We start from the raw sequence: 16,625 nt of genomic DNA, 5'->3' as shown, positions 1-16,625 counted from the left end.
CTGAAACCAAGATCAAGCTATCCCACTCCTTATCATCCTGGTGTGCTCCATGTGCCTATCCAATAATCGCTTAAATGTTCCTAAAGTGTCTGACTCCACACAATTGATGTGGAATGATGTGGATCCACACCATGACTACCATCGACACCGCAAACTGCCGGCTCCAAGTGGAGAGGATCGCCAAGAAGATCGCGCATATCGACACAGACATCAAGTTTCTACAAAGATGCAAGAAAGCAGACAAGATACCGAAAGGACTACAGATCACGAACCCACTCAGGTCAACCTATAACACAGACTACGCTGAGAGACTTTGCCGTCGCACCTCTCTCGCACTCCCCAACCACCTCATACACCAACTCTACAGCAAACGCCGCAGCCTGGAAACCAAGATCGAATCCATATTCTCAACTTGCGCTCAGGACGCAGACCAGCTGCGAAACTCTGCCAAGCAGACGAGACAAAGGAACTACACCATCTACATGCACACCAAGAACAGGAAACTCGAGAAACTCGGCATCACCACCAGCAACAACCAAGCCTCCCCCGGTACCACAGTAGAAAACAGTATCACTGCAGGGAAGTCCATTGTCAACTTGTCCGACTACACACTTCAACCAGATGAAATCGAAGTTCTCAGCCGAGGGCTTAATTTTTGCCCCACCACCAAAATAGACCCCATCAGTCTCGCAGCAGACACAGAGGAATTCATCAGGCGAATGAGGCTGAGGGAGTTCTTCCACAAACCCCAAGAGGCCAACAACGAACACAATGAGACAGCCAATGAACCGGAACAGCCGACAGAGAGATCCGCAGTGCATCCGAAGAGGAAAGAGTCGAATTGGACTCCTCCGGAAGGCCGCTGCCCTCGACTTGACATGTATGCCCAAGCCGTCAGGAGGTGCGTCAACACCAAATTCATCAGCCGCACTCACAAGACAGCCCCGAACATCACCCAAGCACAACGTAACGCCATCCACGCTCTCAAGACCAACCGCAACATTGTCATCAAACCAGCAGACAAAGGAGGGGCCATCGTCATACTGAACAGAACGGATTACTGCAAAGAAGTGTACCGACAACTGAACAACGAGGAACACTACAGACAGTTACCCACAGATCCGACCAAAGAACACACCCGTCAACTCAACACTCTGATCAAGACCTTTGATCCGGACCTTCAGAACACCCTCCGTGCTCTCATCTCACGTACTCCCCGCGTTGGAGATCTCTACTGCCTCCCGAAGATACACAAGGCAAACACACTCGGCCGTCCCATCGTATCGGGCAATGGGACCCTGTGCGAGAACCTCTCCGGCTGTGTCGAGGGCATCCTGAAACCCATTGTACAAAGAAACCCCCAGCTTTTGTCGCGACACGACGGACTTCCTACAGAAACTCAGCACACATGTAGCAGTTGAACCAGGAGCACTCCTCGTCACAATGGATGTCTCGGCACTCTACACCAGCATCCCCCATGACGATGGCATTGCTGCAACGGCCTCAGTGCTCAGCGCCAACAACTGCCAGTTTCCAGATGCAATTTTACATCTCATCCGCTTCATCCTGGACCACAATATCTTCACCTTCAACAACCAGTTCTTCATCCAGACACATGGAACAGCCATGGGGACCAAATTTGCACCTCAATATGCCAACATCTTCATGCACAGGTTCGAACAAGACTTCTTCACCGCACGGGACCTTCAACCGATGCTATACACTAGATACATCGATGACATTTTCTTCCTTTGGACTCATGGTGAACAATCACTGAAACAACTCTATGATGACATCAACAAGTTCCATCCCACCATCAGGCTCACCATGGACTACTCTCCGGAATCGGTTGCATTCTTGGACACGCGCATCTCCATTAAGGACGGTCACCTCAGCACCTCACTGTACCGCAAGCCCACGGATAACCTCACGATGCTCCACTACTCCAGCTTCCACCCTAAACACGTTAAAGAAGCCATCCCCTACGGACAAGCCCTCCGTATACACAGGATCTGCTCGGATGAGGAGGATCGCAACAGACACCTCCAGACGCTGAAAGATGCCCTCATAAGAACAGGATATGGCGCTAGACTCATTGATCAACAGTTCCAACGCGCCACAGCGAAAAACCGCACCGACCTCCTCAGAAGACAAACACGGGACACGGTGGACAGAGTACCCTTCGTCGTCCAGTACTTCCCCGGAGCGGAGAAGCTACGGCATCTCCTCCGGAGCCTTCAACATGTCATTGATGAAGACGAACATCTCGCCAAGGCCATCCCCACACCCCCACTTCTTGCCTTCAAACAACCGCACAACCTCAAACAGACCATTGTCCGCAGCAAACTACCCAGCCTTCAGGAGAACAGTGACCAAGACACCACACAACCCTGCCACAGCAACCTCTGCAAGACGTGCCGGATCATCGACACAGATGCCATCATCTCACGTGAGAACACCATCCACCAGGTACACGGTACATACTCTTGCAACTCGGCCAACGTTGTCTACCTGATACGCTGCAAGAAAGGATGTCCCGAGGCATTGTACATTGGGGAAACCATGCAGACGCTGCGACAACGGATGAATGAACACCGCTCGACAATCACCAGGCAAGACTGTTCTCTTCCTGTTGGGGAGCACTTCAGCGGTCACGGGCATTCGGCCTCTGATATTCGGGTAAGCGTTCTCCAAGGCGGCCTTCGCGACACACGACAGCGCAGAGTCGCTGAGCAGAAACTGATAGCCAAGTTCCGCACACACAAGGACGGCCTCAACCGGGATATTGGGTTCATGTCACACTATTTGTAACTTCCACAGTTGCGTGGACCTGCAGAGTTTCACTGGCTGTCTTGTCTGGAGACAATACACATCTTTTTAGCCTGTCTTGATGCTCTCTCCACTCCCATTGTTTTGTTTCTTAAAGACTGGATTAGTTGTAAGTATTCGCATTCCAACCATTATTCATGTAAATTGAGTCTGTGTCTTTATAAGTTCTGTTTGTGAACAGAATTCCCACTCACCTGAAGAAGGGGCTCAGAGCCTCGAAAGCTTTAAACCTGTTGGACTTTAACCTGGTGTTGTCAAACTTCTTACTGTGTCCACACAATTGCACATAGTATTCCAAATGTGGCCTTAAGAATGTCTTGTACAACTTCAACAAGATGTCCTAACTCCTGTATTCACTGTTCTGACCAATGAAACCAAGCATGCTGAATGCCTTCTTCACCACTCTGTCCACCTGTGACTCCACTTTCAAGGAACTATGAACCTGTACCCCTAGATCTCTTTGTTCTGTAACTCTCCCCAACACCCTACTGTTAATTGAGTGAGTCCTACCCTGGTTCAATCTACCAAAATGCATCACCTCGCATTTATCTAAATTAAACTCCATCTGCCATTCGTCAGCCCACTGGCCCAATTGATCAAGATCCCGTTGCAATTGGAGATAACTTTCTTCATTGTCCACTATGCCACCAATCTTGGTGTTATCTGCAAACTTACTAACCATGCCTCCTATATTCTCATCCAAATCATTAATATAAATGACAAATAACAGTGGACCCAGCACTGATCCCTGAGGCACACCGCTGGTCACAGGTCTCCAGTTTGAAAAACAACCCTCTACAACCACCCTCTGGCTTCTGGCATCAAGCCAATTTTGTATCCATTTAGATACCTCACCCTGGATCCCGTGAGATTTAACCTTATGGAACAACATGTGATACCTTGTCAAAGGCCTTGCTCAAGTTGACTCAGGAGCCCTTTAGGAATGGAGGGCTGGGTTCTATCCCAGAGTTCCCAACTCCCTGCCCGGGCTGTCTGATTGTTCAGGAATGTCTTTGGAGGGTGCAGGCTGGTTCCTGACAAGCACCTGCGACTGGCACTCTGACTTGGTCAGCTCCATTGTGGATATAGGTATCCCCTCCTCCTCTGCAACTTCCCTGGACTTGGCCAGAGACATGATTCGGGCCCTCTCAGAGCAGTTATAAATCTTAATCTGCACGAGGGAACCTTTAAAAAAGGTAAGATCTAAATGTCCTCCTCATGCCCCTGTCCATCCCCCACTCAACCCCATGGTCCCTCATGCCAAGCGATGGCCTTCTATGCCCATTGACCCACTGTACAGTGCATAGAAGCAATGAAGGAACGGTGAGTCTTGGTGAGTTGTTTCAGTGCATCTTGGAGATGGTACACACTGTTGCCACCGTGTCGGTGGTTGAGTGAGTGAATGTTTGTGGATCAAGCGGGCTGCTTTGTCTTGAATCATGTCAAGCTTCTGTCCATTATTGGAGCTGCACTCATCCAGGTAAGTGGAGAATATCCCATCAGACTCCCGATTTGTAATGAAGATTGAAGAATGAGGGGGAACCTCATAGAAACCTACAAAATTCTAACAGGACTAGACAGGGGAGCTGCCAGAAGAATGCTCCCCCGATGGTGGGGGAGTCCAGAACCAGGGGTCACAGTGTGAGGGTACACAGTAGACCATTTAGGAACAAGATGAGGAGAAATTTCTTCACTCAGAGAGTAGTGAATTCTCTACCGCAGAACGTACTTGAGGCCAAAACTTTGTATGTTTTCAAGAAGCAGTTAGGTATAGCTTTTGGAGTGAATCAGACCTCTCAGGGACAAAGGAGGGGAATTATGCTTAGAACCAAAGGAAGTAGGTGAGATCCTAAACGAATACTTTGCATCAGTATTCACAAAGGAGAGAGACATGTTGACTGGGCGTGTCTCAGAGAGATGTGTTGACCCGTTAGAAAAAATCTCAATTACAAGGGAGGAAGTGTTAAGTTTTTTAGGAAACATTAAGACAGACAAATCCCCAGGGCCGGATGGCATCTATCCTAGACTCCTCAGGAAGGCAAGAGATGAAATTGCTGGGCCTCTAACAGAAATCTTTGTCTCTTCACTGGACACAGGTGAGGTCATGATGTGGAGATGCCGGCGTTGGACTGGGGTAAGCACAGTAAGAAGTCTCACAACACCAGGTTAAAGGGGCGGCACGGTAGCACAGTGGTTAGCACTGCTGCTTCACAGCTCCAGGGTCCTGGGTTCGATTCCCGGCTCGGGTCACTGTCTGTGTGGAGTTTGCACATTCTCCTCGTGTCTGCGTGGGTTTCCTCCGGGTGCTCCGGTTTCCTCCCACAGTCCAAAGATGTGCGGGTTAGGTTGATTGGCCAGGTTAAAAATTGCCCCTTAGAGTCCTGAGATGCGTAGGTTGGAGGGACAGCGGGTAAATATGTGGGGGTAGGGCCTGGGTGGGATTGTGGTCGGTGCAGACTCGATGGGCCGAATGGCCTCCTTCTGCACTGTAGGGTTTCTATGATTCTATGATTCTATGAGTCCAACAGGTTTATTTGGTAGCAAATACCATAAGCTTTCAGAGCACTGCTCCTTCGTCAGATGGAGTGGATATCTGCTCTCAAACAGTGCACAGACACAGAAATCAAGTTACAGAATACTGATTAGAATGTGAATCTCTACAGCCAGCCAGATGTGTATTGTCTCCAGACAGAACAGCTAGTGAGATTCTACAAGCCCAGGAGGCAAGCTGTGGGGGTTACTAATAATGTGACATAAATCCAACATCCCGGTTTAGGCCGTCCTCATGTGTGCGGAACTTGGCTATCAGTTTCTGCTCAGCGACTCTGCGCTGTCGTGTGTCGTGAAGGCCGCCATGGCTGGCTTTAGAGATTTGCATTCTAATTAGACAAGGCTGGCAAAGAAGAAGAGCACTCTGGGGGAGGACGACCTCACTGAGCCTGGGGGTCTGGAGTGCTTATACTTCAATGCAAGGAGCGTAGCAGGTAAAACAGACGAACTTGGGGCCTTAATGCGCATGAGGAATTTGGATGTGGTTGCGGTGACAGAGACTTGGTTGAAAGAGGGACAGGACTGGCAGCTGAATATTCCAGGGTACAAGTGTTTTAGGCGAGACAGAGGAGGGGCCAAAAGAGGTGGGGGAGTAGCGGTATTGGTTGGAGAGCATATTACAGCGGTGCAGAGGGAGGACAATTCGGAGGAGTCGTGTAGCGAGTCACTCTGGGTGGAGCTTAGAAACAGGAAAGGCGCAGTCACTATGTTGGGGGTGTACTACAGGCCCCCCAACAGCCCAAGGGAAGTGGAAGAATGGATATGTCAGGAGATACTGGATAGGTGCAGGAAATATAGGGTTGTTGTAGTGGGAGACTTCAATTTCCCTGGTATAGACTGGAAATCGCTGAGGGCAGGGACTCTGGATGGTGAGGCATTTGTAAAATGTGTACAGGAGGGTTCGTTGGAACAATATGTGGACAGCCCAACTAGAGAGGGGGCTATACTGGACCTACTACTGGGGAATGAGCCCGGTCAGGTCTTCAAAGTTTTGGTTGGGGAACATGTGGCAAATAGTGACCACAATTCTGTTAGCTTTAGGATAGTGATGGAAAAGGATGAGTGGTGTCCCAAGGGTAAGGTGTTGGATTGGGGGAAGGCTAACTTTATTGGGATCAGGCAGAAATTGGCAGCTCTTGATTGGGAGAGGCTGTTTGAGGGTAAATCCACATCTGGTATGTGGCAGTCTTTTAAGGAACGGTTGTTAGGGCTACAGGACAAGCATGTGCCTGTAAAAACGAAGGATAGGAAGGGTAGGATTAGAGAACCGTGGATAACCAGGGAAATTGAGGGACTGGTCAAAAGGAAAAGAGAGGCGTATGTTAGGTCCAAGCAGCTAAAAACGGAGGGAGCTCTGGAGGAGTATAATGAAAGTAGGAAAATACTCAAACGGGGAATTAGAAGAGCAAAAAGGGGTCACGAAATGTTCTTGGCAGACAGGATTAAGGAGAATCCCAAGGCATTTTATTCATACGTTAGGAACAAAAGGGTTGTTAGGGAAAAAATCGGACCTCTCAGGGACAAAAGTGGGGACTTATGCTTGGAGCCCAAAGAGGTAGGGGAGATCCTAAATGAAGACTTTGCGTCGGTATTCACTAAGGAGAGGGATGTGTTGACTGGGAGTGTCTCGGAGGGGAGTGTTGAACCGTTGGAGAAAATCTCCATTACAAAGGAGGAAGTGTTAGGTTTGTTAGAGAATATAAAGACTGACAAATCCCCAGGGCCTGATGGAATCTATCCAAGGCTGCTCAGGGAGATGAGAGGTGAAATCGTTGGGCCTCTGACGCAAATCTTTGTCTCGTCACTGGACACAGGTGAGGTCCCAGAGGATTGGAGGATAGCCAATGTGGTCCCGTTATTTAAGAAGGGTAGGAAGGATAACCCGGGTAATTATAGGCCGGTGAGCTTGACGTCCGTGGTGGGGAAGTTGTTGGAGAAGATTCTTAAAGATAGGATGTATGCGCATTTAGAAAGGAATAAACTCATTAACGATAGTCAACATGGTTTTGTGAGAGGGAGGTCATGCCTCACGAACCTGGTGGTGTTTTTTGAAGAAGTGACCAAAATGGTTGACGAAGGAAGGGCCGTGGATGTTGTCTATATGGACTTTAGTAAAGCATTTGACAAAGTCCCTCATGGTAGGCTAGTGAAAAAGGTTGGATCCCATGGGATAAAGGGGGAGGTGGCTAGATGGGTGGAGAACTGGCTTGGCCATAGAAGACAGAGGGTGGTAGCGGAAGGGTCTTTTTCCGGCTGGAGGCCTGTGACTAGTGGTGTACCGCAGGGCTCTGTATTGGGACCTCTGCTGTTTGTGATTTATATAAATGATCTGGAAGAAGGAGTAACTGGGGTGATCAGTAAGTTTGCGGACGACACAAAACTGGCAGGACTTGCAGATAGTGAGGAACATTGTCAGAGGCTACAGAAGGATATAGATAGGCTGGAAATTTGGGCAAGGAAATGGCAGATGGAGTTCAATCCTGATAAATGCGAAGTGATGCATTTTGGTGGGAATAATGTAGGGAGGAGCTACACGATAAATGGAAGAACCATAAAGGGTGTAGAGACGCAGAGGGACCTGGGTGTGCAAGTCCACAGATCTTTGAAGGTGACGTCACAGGTGGAGAAGGTGGTGAAGAAGGCATATGGCATGCTTGCCTTTATAGGACGGGGCATAGAGTATAAAAGTTGGGGTCTGATGTTGCAGATGTATAGAACGTTGGTTCGGCCGCATTTGGAATACTGCGTCCAGTTCTGGTCGCCACACTACCAGAAGGACGTGGAGGCTTTGGAGAGAGTACAGAGGAGGTTTACCAGGATGTTGCCTGGTATGGAGGGGCTTGGTTATGAGGAGAGATTGGGGAAACTGGGGTTGTTCTCCTTGGAAAGACGGAGGATGAGGGGAGACTTAATAGAGGTGTATAAAATTATGAAAGGCATAGATAGGGTGAACGGTGGGAAGCTTTTCCCCGGGTCGGTGGTGACGTTCACGAGGGGTCATAGGTTCAAGGTGAAGGGGGGGAGGTTTAACACAGATATCAGAAGGACATATTTCACACAGAGGGTCGTGGGGGCCTGGAATGTGTTGCCGGGCAAGGTGGTGGAGGCGGACACACTGGGAACGTTTAAGACTTATCTAGACAGCTATATGAACGGAGTGGGAATGGAGGGATACAAAAGAGTGGTCTAGTTTGGACCAGGGAGCGGCGCGGGCTAATTGTTCCTGGTTTCTCGTTTCAAGGCTTCATTCTATGATCATCTTGCTGGTGCCAGTACAGAGTGAGACTGCGGATAGTTGGGAACCTGTCTCGGGGGCAGGGAATTCATATGGTGTTCGTGGAAGTGGAAATGACTAGGGTTGGGAAGCATTTTCCGATCGGGGCCATTGTGATCTCCTGGACTCGTTTCGATCGCCTCAGGGGGTCGGAGAGGAATTTCCCAGATTTATTTTCCCCATATTGGCCCTGGGGTTTTTCACTCTGGGTTTTCGCCTCTCCCTGGAGATCACATGGTCTGGAATGTGGGGGTGGGGGTAAGTTAATAGGTTGTAATGAACAAAGCATCGTAGCTGTGAGGGACAGCTCGGTGGATAGGATATTGGTATGTAGATAGGCTGGAAAATTGGGCGGGGATCCTGGATTCAGGATTCAATCCTGGACCGGGGAGCGGCGCGGGCTTGGAGGGCCGAAGGGCCTGTTCCTGTGCTGTATTGTTCTTTGTTCTTTGTTCTTTGTTAGTATTCTGTAACTTGATTCTGTGTCTGTGCACTGTTTGAGAGCACATTTCCACTCCATCTGACGAAGGAGCAGTGCTCCGAAAGCTTATGGTATTTGCTACCAAATAAACCTGTTGGACTTTAACCTAGTGTTGTGAGACTTCTCACAGGTGAGGTCCCAGAGGATTGGAGGAAAGCAAATGTGGTCACGTTATTTAAGAAGGGTAGCAAGGATAACCCGGGTAATTATAGGTCGGTGAACTTGATGTCCGTGGAAGGGAAGTTGTTGGAGAAGATTCTTAGAGATAGGATATATGCACATTTAGAACTGAATTATCTCATTAGTGACAGACAGCATGGTTTTGTACGAGGAAGGTCATGCCTCACAAATTTGGTTGAATTTTTTGAGGAGGTGACAAAAGCGATTGACGAGGGAAGGGCCGTGGATGTCGTCTATATGGATTTTAGTAAAGCGTTTGACAAGGTCCCTCATGGCAGGCTGGTGCAAAAGGTTAAATCTCACGGGATAAAAGGTGAGCTAGCTAGATGGGTGGAGAACTGGCTTAGCCATAGAAGACAGAGGGTAGCAGTGGAGGGGTCTTTTTCCGGTTGGAGGTCTGTGACTAGTGGTGTTCCGCAGGGCTCTGTACTGGGACCTCTGCTGTTTGTGATACATATCAATGATTTGGAGGAAGATGTAGCTGATGTGATCAATAAGTTTGCGGGTGACACAAAGATTGCTGGAGTTGCGGATAGTGATGAACATTGTCAGAGAATACAGTAGGATATAGATAGGCTGGAACATTGGGCGGAGAAATGGCAGGTGGAATTTAATCCAGATAAATGCGAAGTGATGCATGTCGGTAGATCTAATGTAAGGGGGAGCTATACAATAAATGGCAGAACCATCAGGAGTATAGACACACAGAGGGACCTGGGTGTACAAGTCCACAGATCCTTAAAAGTGGCAGCACAGGTGGAGAGGGTGTCCAAGAAAGCATATGGTATGCTTGCCTTTATTGGACGGGGCATAGAATATAAAATTGGCATATGATGTTGCAGCTGTATAGAATGTTGGTTAGGCCACATTTGGAATACTGCGTCCAGTTCTGGTCGCCACACTACCAGAAGGACGTGGAGGTTTTGGAGAGAGTACAGAGAAGGGTTACCAGGATGTTGCCTGGTATGGAGGGTCTTAGCTATGAGGAGAGATTGGGTAAACTGGGGATGTTCTCCCTGGAAAGACGGAGGATGAGGGGCGACCTAATAGAGGTGTATAAAATTATGAAGGGCATAGATAGGGTGAACAGTGGGAAGCTTTTTCCCAGGTCGGAGGTGACGAACACAAGGGGTCACGGGTTCAAGGTGAGGGGGGCAAAGTTCAACACAAATGTCAGGGGGACGTATTTTACACAGAGGGTGGTGGGGGCCTGGAATGCACTGCCAAGCAAGGTGATTGAGGCGGACACGCTGGGATCGTTTAAGACTTATCGAGATAGCCACATGAACAGACTGTGAATAGAGGGATACAAACGAATGGTCTAGTTGGGCACAAGAGTGGTGCAGGCTTGGAGGGTCAAAGGGCCTGTTCCTGTGCTGTATTGTTCTTTGTTCTTTGAAGGGGATGAAAGGATATTGGAGGGGGGAGGTGGGATCAGAGTCTTGAATTCGATGATCAGCCATGATCGTAATGAATGGTGGAGCAGGCCCGAAGGGCCGAATGGCCTCCTCCTGCTCCTAGTTTCTAAGTTTCTATGTACAGTCCCCACCATATTGGATGCTGTGTGACCTGTTCTGCACTTGGAAAGAGGGCACAGTATCCAGTAATACCAGGACAAGCCCAGCTCTCATTGAGCTTATCCAGTATCTCTCTGTCTCATGTATTAGTTATGAAATGTATCAAACAAAGAAAAATGAGAAACAATGTCCTTTTAAACAGATTAAGAAAACACATAAATTTAAAGCAATGATACAAGTGTATTCAAATATTCTTATGTATTAATAGTTGTTGAGTGTCTGGAACACTCCTATAGCAAATCCCTGGAATCAGTGACAGGACGTTTTAAAAAATGTGGCATTTCAAATTCAATCTTTTAATAAATAGGTGCGTGTTATTCATGCAACGACTGAAGGGTTGCTTTGCTGCCATCTGGATGGAATTCTAATTTGCTTTTAGCAACGGAATTCATTAAGTGCAGTCCAAACCAGATCAAATTAGCATATAAATGACCCTGGGGCTATTGGCAGCTACAGTTAGGGTAATTCTGAATTGCCTTAACTGATAACCTGTACCTCGAGTTCTCATCGATTTCCACAAACCCTGAAGTTGATGAAGCTGGGACGAAGGATTAACAGTCAGTTAATTAAAGTTTCCTGAGAACACTTTCCCCTCGACCTCACTGACTGTATCATACATTCTCTGCAAGCAGCTGCACTGCCTTCATTTCATCTATTAAAATCCTGTAACACGAGAGACCCAGCCTCCCATCCATTGACTCTGTCTACACTTCCCGCTGCCTCGGCAAACCAGCCAGCATAATTAAGGAATCCACACACCCTGGACATATGCTCTTGAAAAGCCATCCAGAATCATGAAAACCCCTCCAGAATAGAAAGGAATGCTATTCTTACATTTCTGTACAAGTCTGTGAGTTAACTGCCATAAAGTCAAGATGGTTGAGACTATTTATGAATACCATTATTACAAAGGATCGTGAATGTAGCCCCATCCATCACTCAAACCAACCTCCCATCCATTGACTCTGTCTACACTTCCCGCTGCTCGGCAAAGCAGGCAGCATAATTAAGGACCCCACGCACCCCGGACATTCTCTCTTCCGCCTTCTTCCGTCGGGGAAAAGATACAAACGTCTGAGGTCACGTACCAACCGACTCAAGAACAGCTTCTTCCCTGCTGCTGTCAGACTTGACTTGCTATGACTGTACCACTAGCGGGCGGCACGGTAGCACAGTGGTTAGCACTGCTGCTTCACAGCTCCAGGGACCCGGGTTCGATTCCCGGCTCGGGTCACTGTCTGTGTGGAGTTTGCACATTCTCCTCGTGTCTGCGTGGGTTTTCTCCGGGTGCTCCGGTTTCCTCCCACAGTCCAAAGATATGCGGGTTCAGTTGATTGGCCAGGTTAAATTGCCCTTAGTGTCCTGGGATGTGTAGGTTAGAGGAATTAGTCGGTAAATATATGGGGTAGGGCCTGGGTGGGATTGTGGTCGGTGCAGACTCGATGGGCCGAATGGCCTCTTTCTGTGCTGTAGGGTTTCTAAAATTACTACATTCTGCACTCTCTCCTTTCCTTCTCTATGAACGGTATGTTTTGTCTGTACAGCATGCAAGAAACAACACTTTTCACCGTATGTTAATACTTGTGACAATAATATATCAAATCAAATCAAATCATGAGAGGATTTTTGTGTGAAAAGAAATAAATATTTATTAATTAAAATTTCCGCTGATCTGCTTTACCAAGCCCAGGATTATCTGACTCAGGTAAATCAGCATATTTTGCAATGGAAAATATAATTAAGGCTGTTACAGAGTTGAGTTGGAAAAGATACTTGACATACCCGGGGAGGCGATGGCCTCGTGGTATTATCGCTAGACTATTAATCCAGAAACTCAACTAACGTTCTGGGGACCCAGGTTCGAATACCGCCACAGCAGATGGTGGAATTTGAATTCAATTAAAAAATATCCTGAATTAAGAATCTACTAATGACCGATTGTCGGAAAAACCCATCTGGTTCACTAATGTCCTTTAGGGAAGGAAATCTGCCGCCCTTACCTGGTCTGGCCTACATGTGACTCCAGAGCCACAGCAATGTGGTTGACTGTCAACTGCCCTCGGGCAACTAGGGATGGACAATTGATGCTGGCCAGCCAGCGATGCTCATGTCCCACGAATGAATAAAAAAGATCAGCTGGATTGTGAAAGCGATGTATTTGCAAATGCTGCAGAGATTATAAGAACATAAGAACTAGGAGCAGGAGTAGGCCATCTGGCCCCTCGAGCCTGATCCGCCATTCAATAAGATCATGGCTGATCTTTTTGTGGACTCGGCTCCACTGACCCGCCCGCTCACCATAACCCTTAATTCCTTTACTATTCAAAAATTTATCTATCCTTGCCTTAAAAACATTCAATGAGGTAGCCTCAACTGCTTCACTGGGCAGGGAACTCCACAGATTCACAACCCTTTGTGTAAAGAAGAGCCATAGGTGCAAATCCTGTAATGGTCGCTAAGCTTTGCAAGCGGCCAAAAGCAGGATTAGTGTTGGTGAGATCTCGATATGAAATCATTTCATCATCCAGCCACTGCCCCCCCCCCCCCCCCCCCCCCCCTCGCCCTCCAGTGACACGATAGTGTTCACAACAAGACAGGCCATGAACCTGATTTCCTTAAACTTGAATACATTCTAAGGTTTCCCTTAAACATTAGGGTGGCACCTGCATTGGGTGGAGAGGTGGCACCACTATCCCAGGGGGCAGTTGGGCTCACCCCATTGCCTGGGTTGGGATGGAGCCTGCGAAGGGGGGGGGTCTGTCAGTGATGAGGAGGTGGGGAGTGGACCTGGCCTGGTGGCTGGTGTTGGGGGGGGGTGGGTTAGGGCACCCTAATCTTTATGTTGTGGGGGGTGGGGGGTGGGTGCTGTGATGTTGTGGGTGTGAGATAGGGATCAGGGTGGGGTTTCCTGATGTCTGTAGGGGAGGAAGGGTGGGAATGGCCTGAAATTTAACTCTAAGATTGGGGCGCCCTCTCCTGATCTCTGATTCTTGGCGTTGCTGCTGTTTTTAGGCCCCGCCCCTCCAGCTGGCTGTGTGATTCTCACCAGTGGTTTGAAATTATACAGAGTGCCATTACATCTGGTGAGAAAAGGGTGGCACAGTGGCACAGTGGTTAGCACTGCTGCCTCACAGTGCCAGGGACCCAGATTCAATTCCTGGCTTGGGTCACTGTCTGTGTGGAGTTTGCACCTTCTCCCCATGCCTGCATGGGTTTCTACCGGGTGCTCTGGTTTCCCCCCACACTCCAAATTGGCCATGCTAAATTAACCCTAGTGTCAGGGGGACTAGCAGGGTATATATGAGGAGTTACGGGAATAGGGCTTGTGTGGGATTGTGGTCAGTGCAGGCTCGATGGGCCGAATGGTCTCCTTCTGCACTGTAGGATTCTAATGTAATTCTAGTGTGAGACATCTGTAAAACCGATGAGTTTGACAGTTTTTCCCATCTGATCCAACACTCCAAAGCTATACGGAGGACTCCAGACGTGATCTCAGAAAGGCTGAATGACTTTGTTCTGTTCCTTTGTTCATATTTCTGTCCAAAAGAAATTGTGCATGATCATTTGAGAGTTGGGTGATGCAGATGGCTGAAGACGTTGGAGATGTTCCAGCAGGAATTTACCAGCACGAGAGCGGGGATGAGGGATTTCATTTTGTGTGCAGAGAAGCTGGGATTGAGTAGAGGAGGTTAAGGCAAGAGTTAATAATGATCTGCAGAATTCTGAAGGCTGCGATAGAGTGGGCAGGGAGAGATAGTTCCTGGCAGGAGGGTTTGTACCAGAGAATCTAATTTTAAGAAGGTTGGCTAAGGAACAAGGGGAGAGGGGGAGATGTTTCTTCATGCAGCAGGTTGTTCTGATCTGGAATGCGCTCTCTGAGAGGGTGCTGGGGGTAGGGGATTCAAGAATAACTTTTGACAGACTCTTAATACATAATTCAAAAGGACGATTTATTAGAGTTACGGGAGAAGGGAAATGGAGCGGGACTAATTAGATAGCACTTCCATAGAGTTAGCAGAGACTGATGGACTGAATGGCCTTCTGTGCTGTGTGATTCTCTGACATTTCAGTGACAGCAGGCCATTAAAATGAACAGATGAGGATTGAATCAAGGACAAATGAAGAAGATATGCGTCTTACTTTTAAGGAAACGCAATGCAATTTTTAAGCAGTCAGGAATCTGGTAACTGCTGCAGGAACATGTGTATCATTCTGCTGTGAGTGTGACACAGTTTGCTACGTTTCTTTATTCAGCTGATGGTATAATCGATGGTTTCCAAATGCAGATCCACAGCAACAATTTAATTTTTTGAAGCTTTTGTCCCCAAGATCTTACGGAGAAAAAGATGACAGCAAAAATGGTCACAACTGGGCATAACCCCACCAATTAAATAAAAGGTAGACCACATCTGTCACATTCTGTTGCCATGCACACAGATAAAATACATCTGTCAGTTTAATAACAAAACTGATGGAAAAATATATAGAACTAAGAGAACCGGTAGCCCTCAGTCTCCTCGTCAAATAATAGATTAATCAAATCATATGAATGATTGATTGATGGTTACCAGTCATTCCGCATTCATCAAATGTATACTTTCAGAAATGCATTACAGTCTGCAGTGTCTGACTTTAGACAGGCTGTCAGCTCGCTTAATACTGGAAATATCTCCCAGTCATATAGATAAGTACTGGGCCAATACATCAGCTTCAAGCCACATTTGGCAAATTGGGAATCCAGATGTGCCCAATTGCATTTGCGATTAGTAAATAAAAAATGAACATAACATGAACAATAAGATGAGGAGTTCCCTCGAGCCTTTTCTGTCATTCAATCAGATCAGGGTTGGTTTGATTATAACCTTAACTCCACCTCCCAGCCTGTCCCCCGTAACCCTTCACTCCCTTGGGCGACTGACATGTCATCGCAATGCTCTGATTCACATGACTTCTGGATGCGACTTTTTGTGTGTTTGTTCAGGAGGATAAAAAGCAGAATGCGGGAGTATTTTTTGATTTTTTTTTGCCTGTGACTTATTGGTTATCTCCAAAAATGTTGTGCAGAACCGGGTGGAATGTCTGGAGTTCAGCATCATGGAAACAGAGAGAGAGAGAGACATGGAGGTTAGGCACTCACCTCAGCTCATCAATAAGAATAACCACTGCAGGGGAAAACATTCCAACCAATAACTCCCAGCTCCAGCACGGTTTGTCATTGCAAAGGGAAAGCAGCCCCCAGCCACTCTGTGGATGGAGAACAGGGGCAAACCCCGGTGAGACTCATCATTCAAATCAACATAAAATAATGAGGGGCATAGATCAGCTAGATAGTCAATACCTTTTCCCAAAGGTAGGGGAGTCTAAAACTGGAGGGCATAGATTTAAGGTGAGAGGGGAGAGATACAAAAGGGTCCAGAGGGGCAACTTCTTCACACAGAGGGTGGTGAGTATCTGGAACAAGCTGCCAGAGGTAGTAGTGGAGGCGGGTACAATTTTGTCTTTTAAAAAGCATTTAGACAGTTACATGGGGAAGATGGGTATAGAGGGATATGGGCCAAATGCGGGGAATTGGGACTTGCTTAGTGGTAAAAACTGGGCAGCATGGACAAGTTGGGCTGAAGGGCCTGTTTCCATGCTGTAAACCTCTCTGACTCTATGACTCTGCCTCCCCCTTTAATAAAGTCAAAATACCACTCGCAATTGGTGGACAAGATGTGAGAAACTGCAGCATGAT

This window comes from Mustelus asterias, chromosome 23, assembly GCF_964213995.1.
Source record: "Mustelus asterias chromosome 23, sMusAst1.hap1.1, whole genome shotgun sequence".
NCBI lineage: Eukaryota > Metazoa > Chordata > Chondrichthyes > Carcharhiniformes > Triakidae > Mustelus > Mustelus asterias.
The sequence above is the reverse complement of the archived record's forward strand: the minus strand, read 5'-3'. Positions refer to the sequence as shown.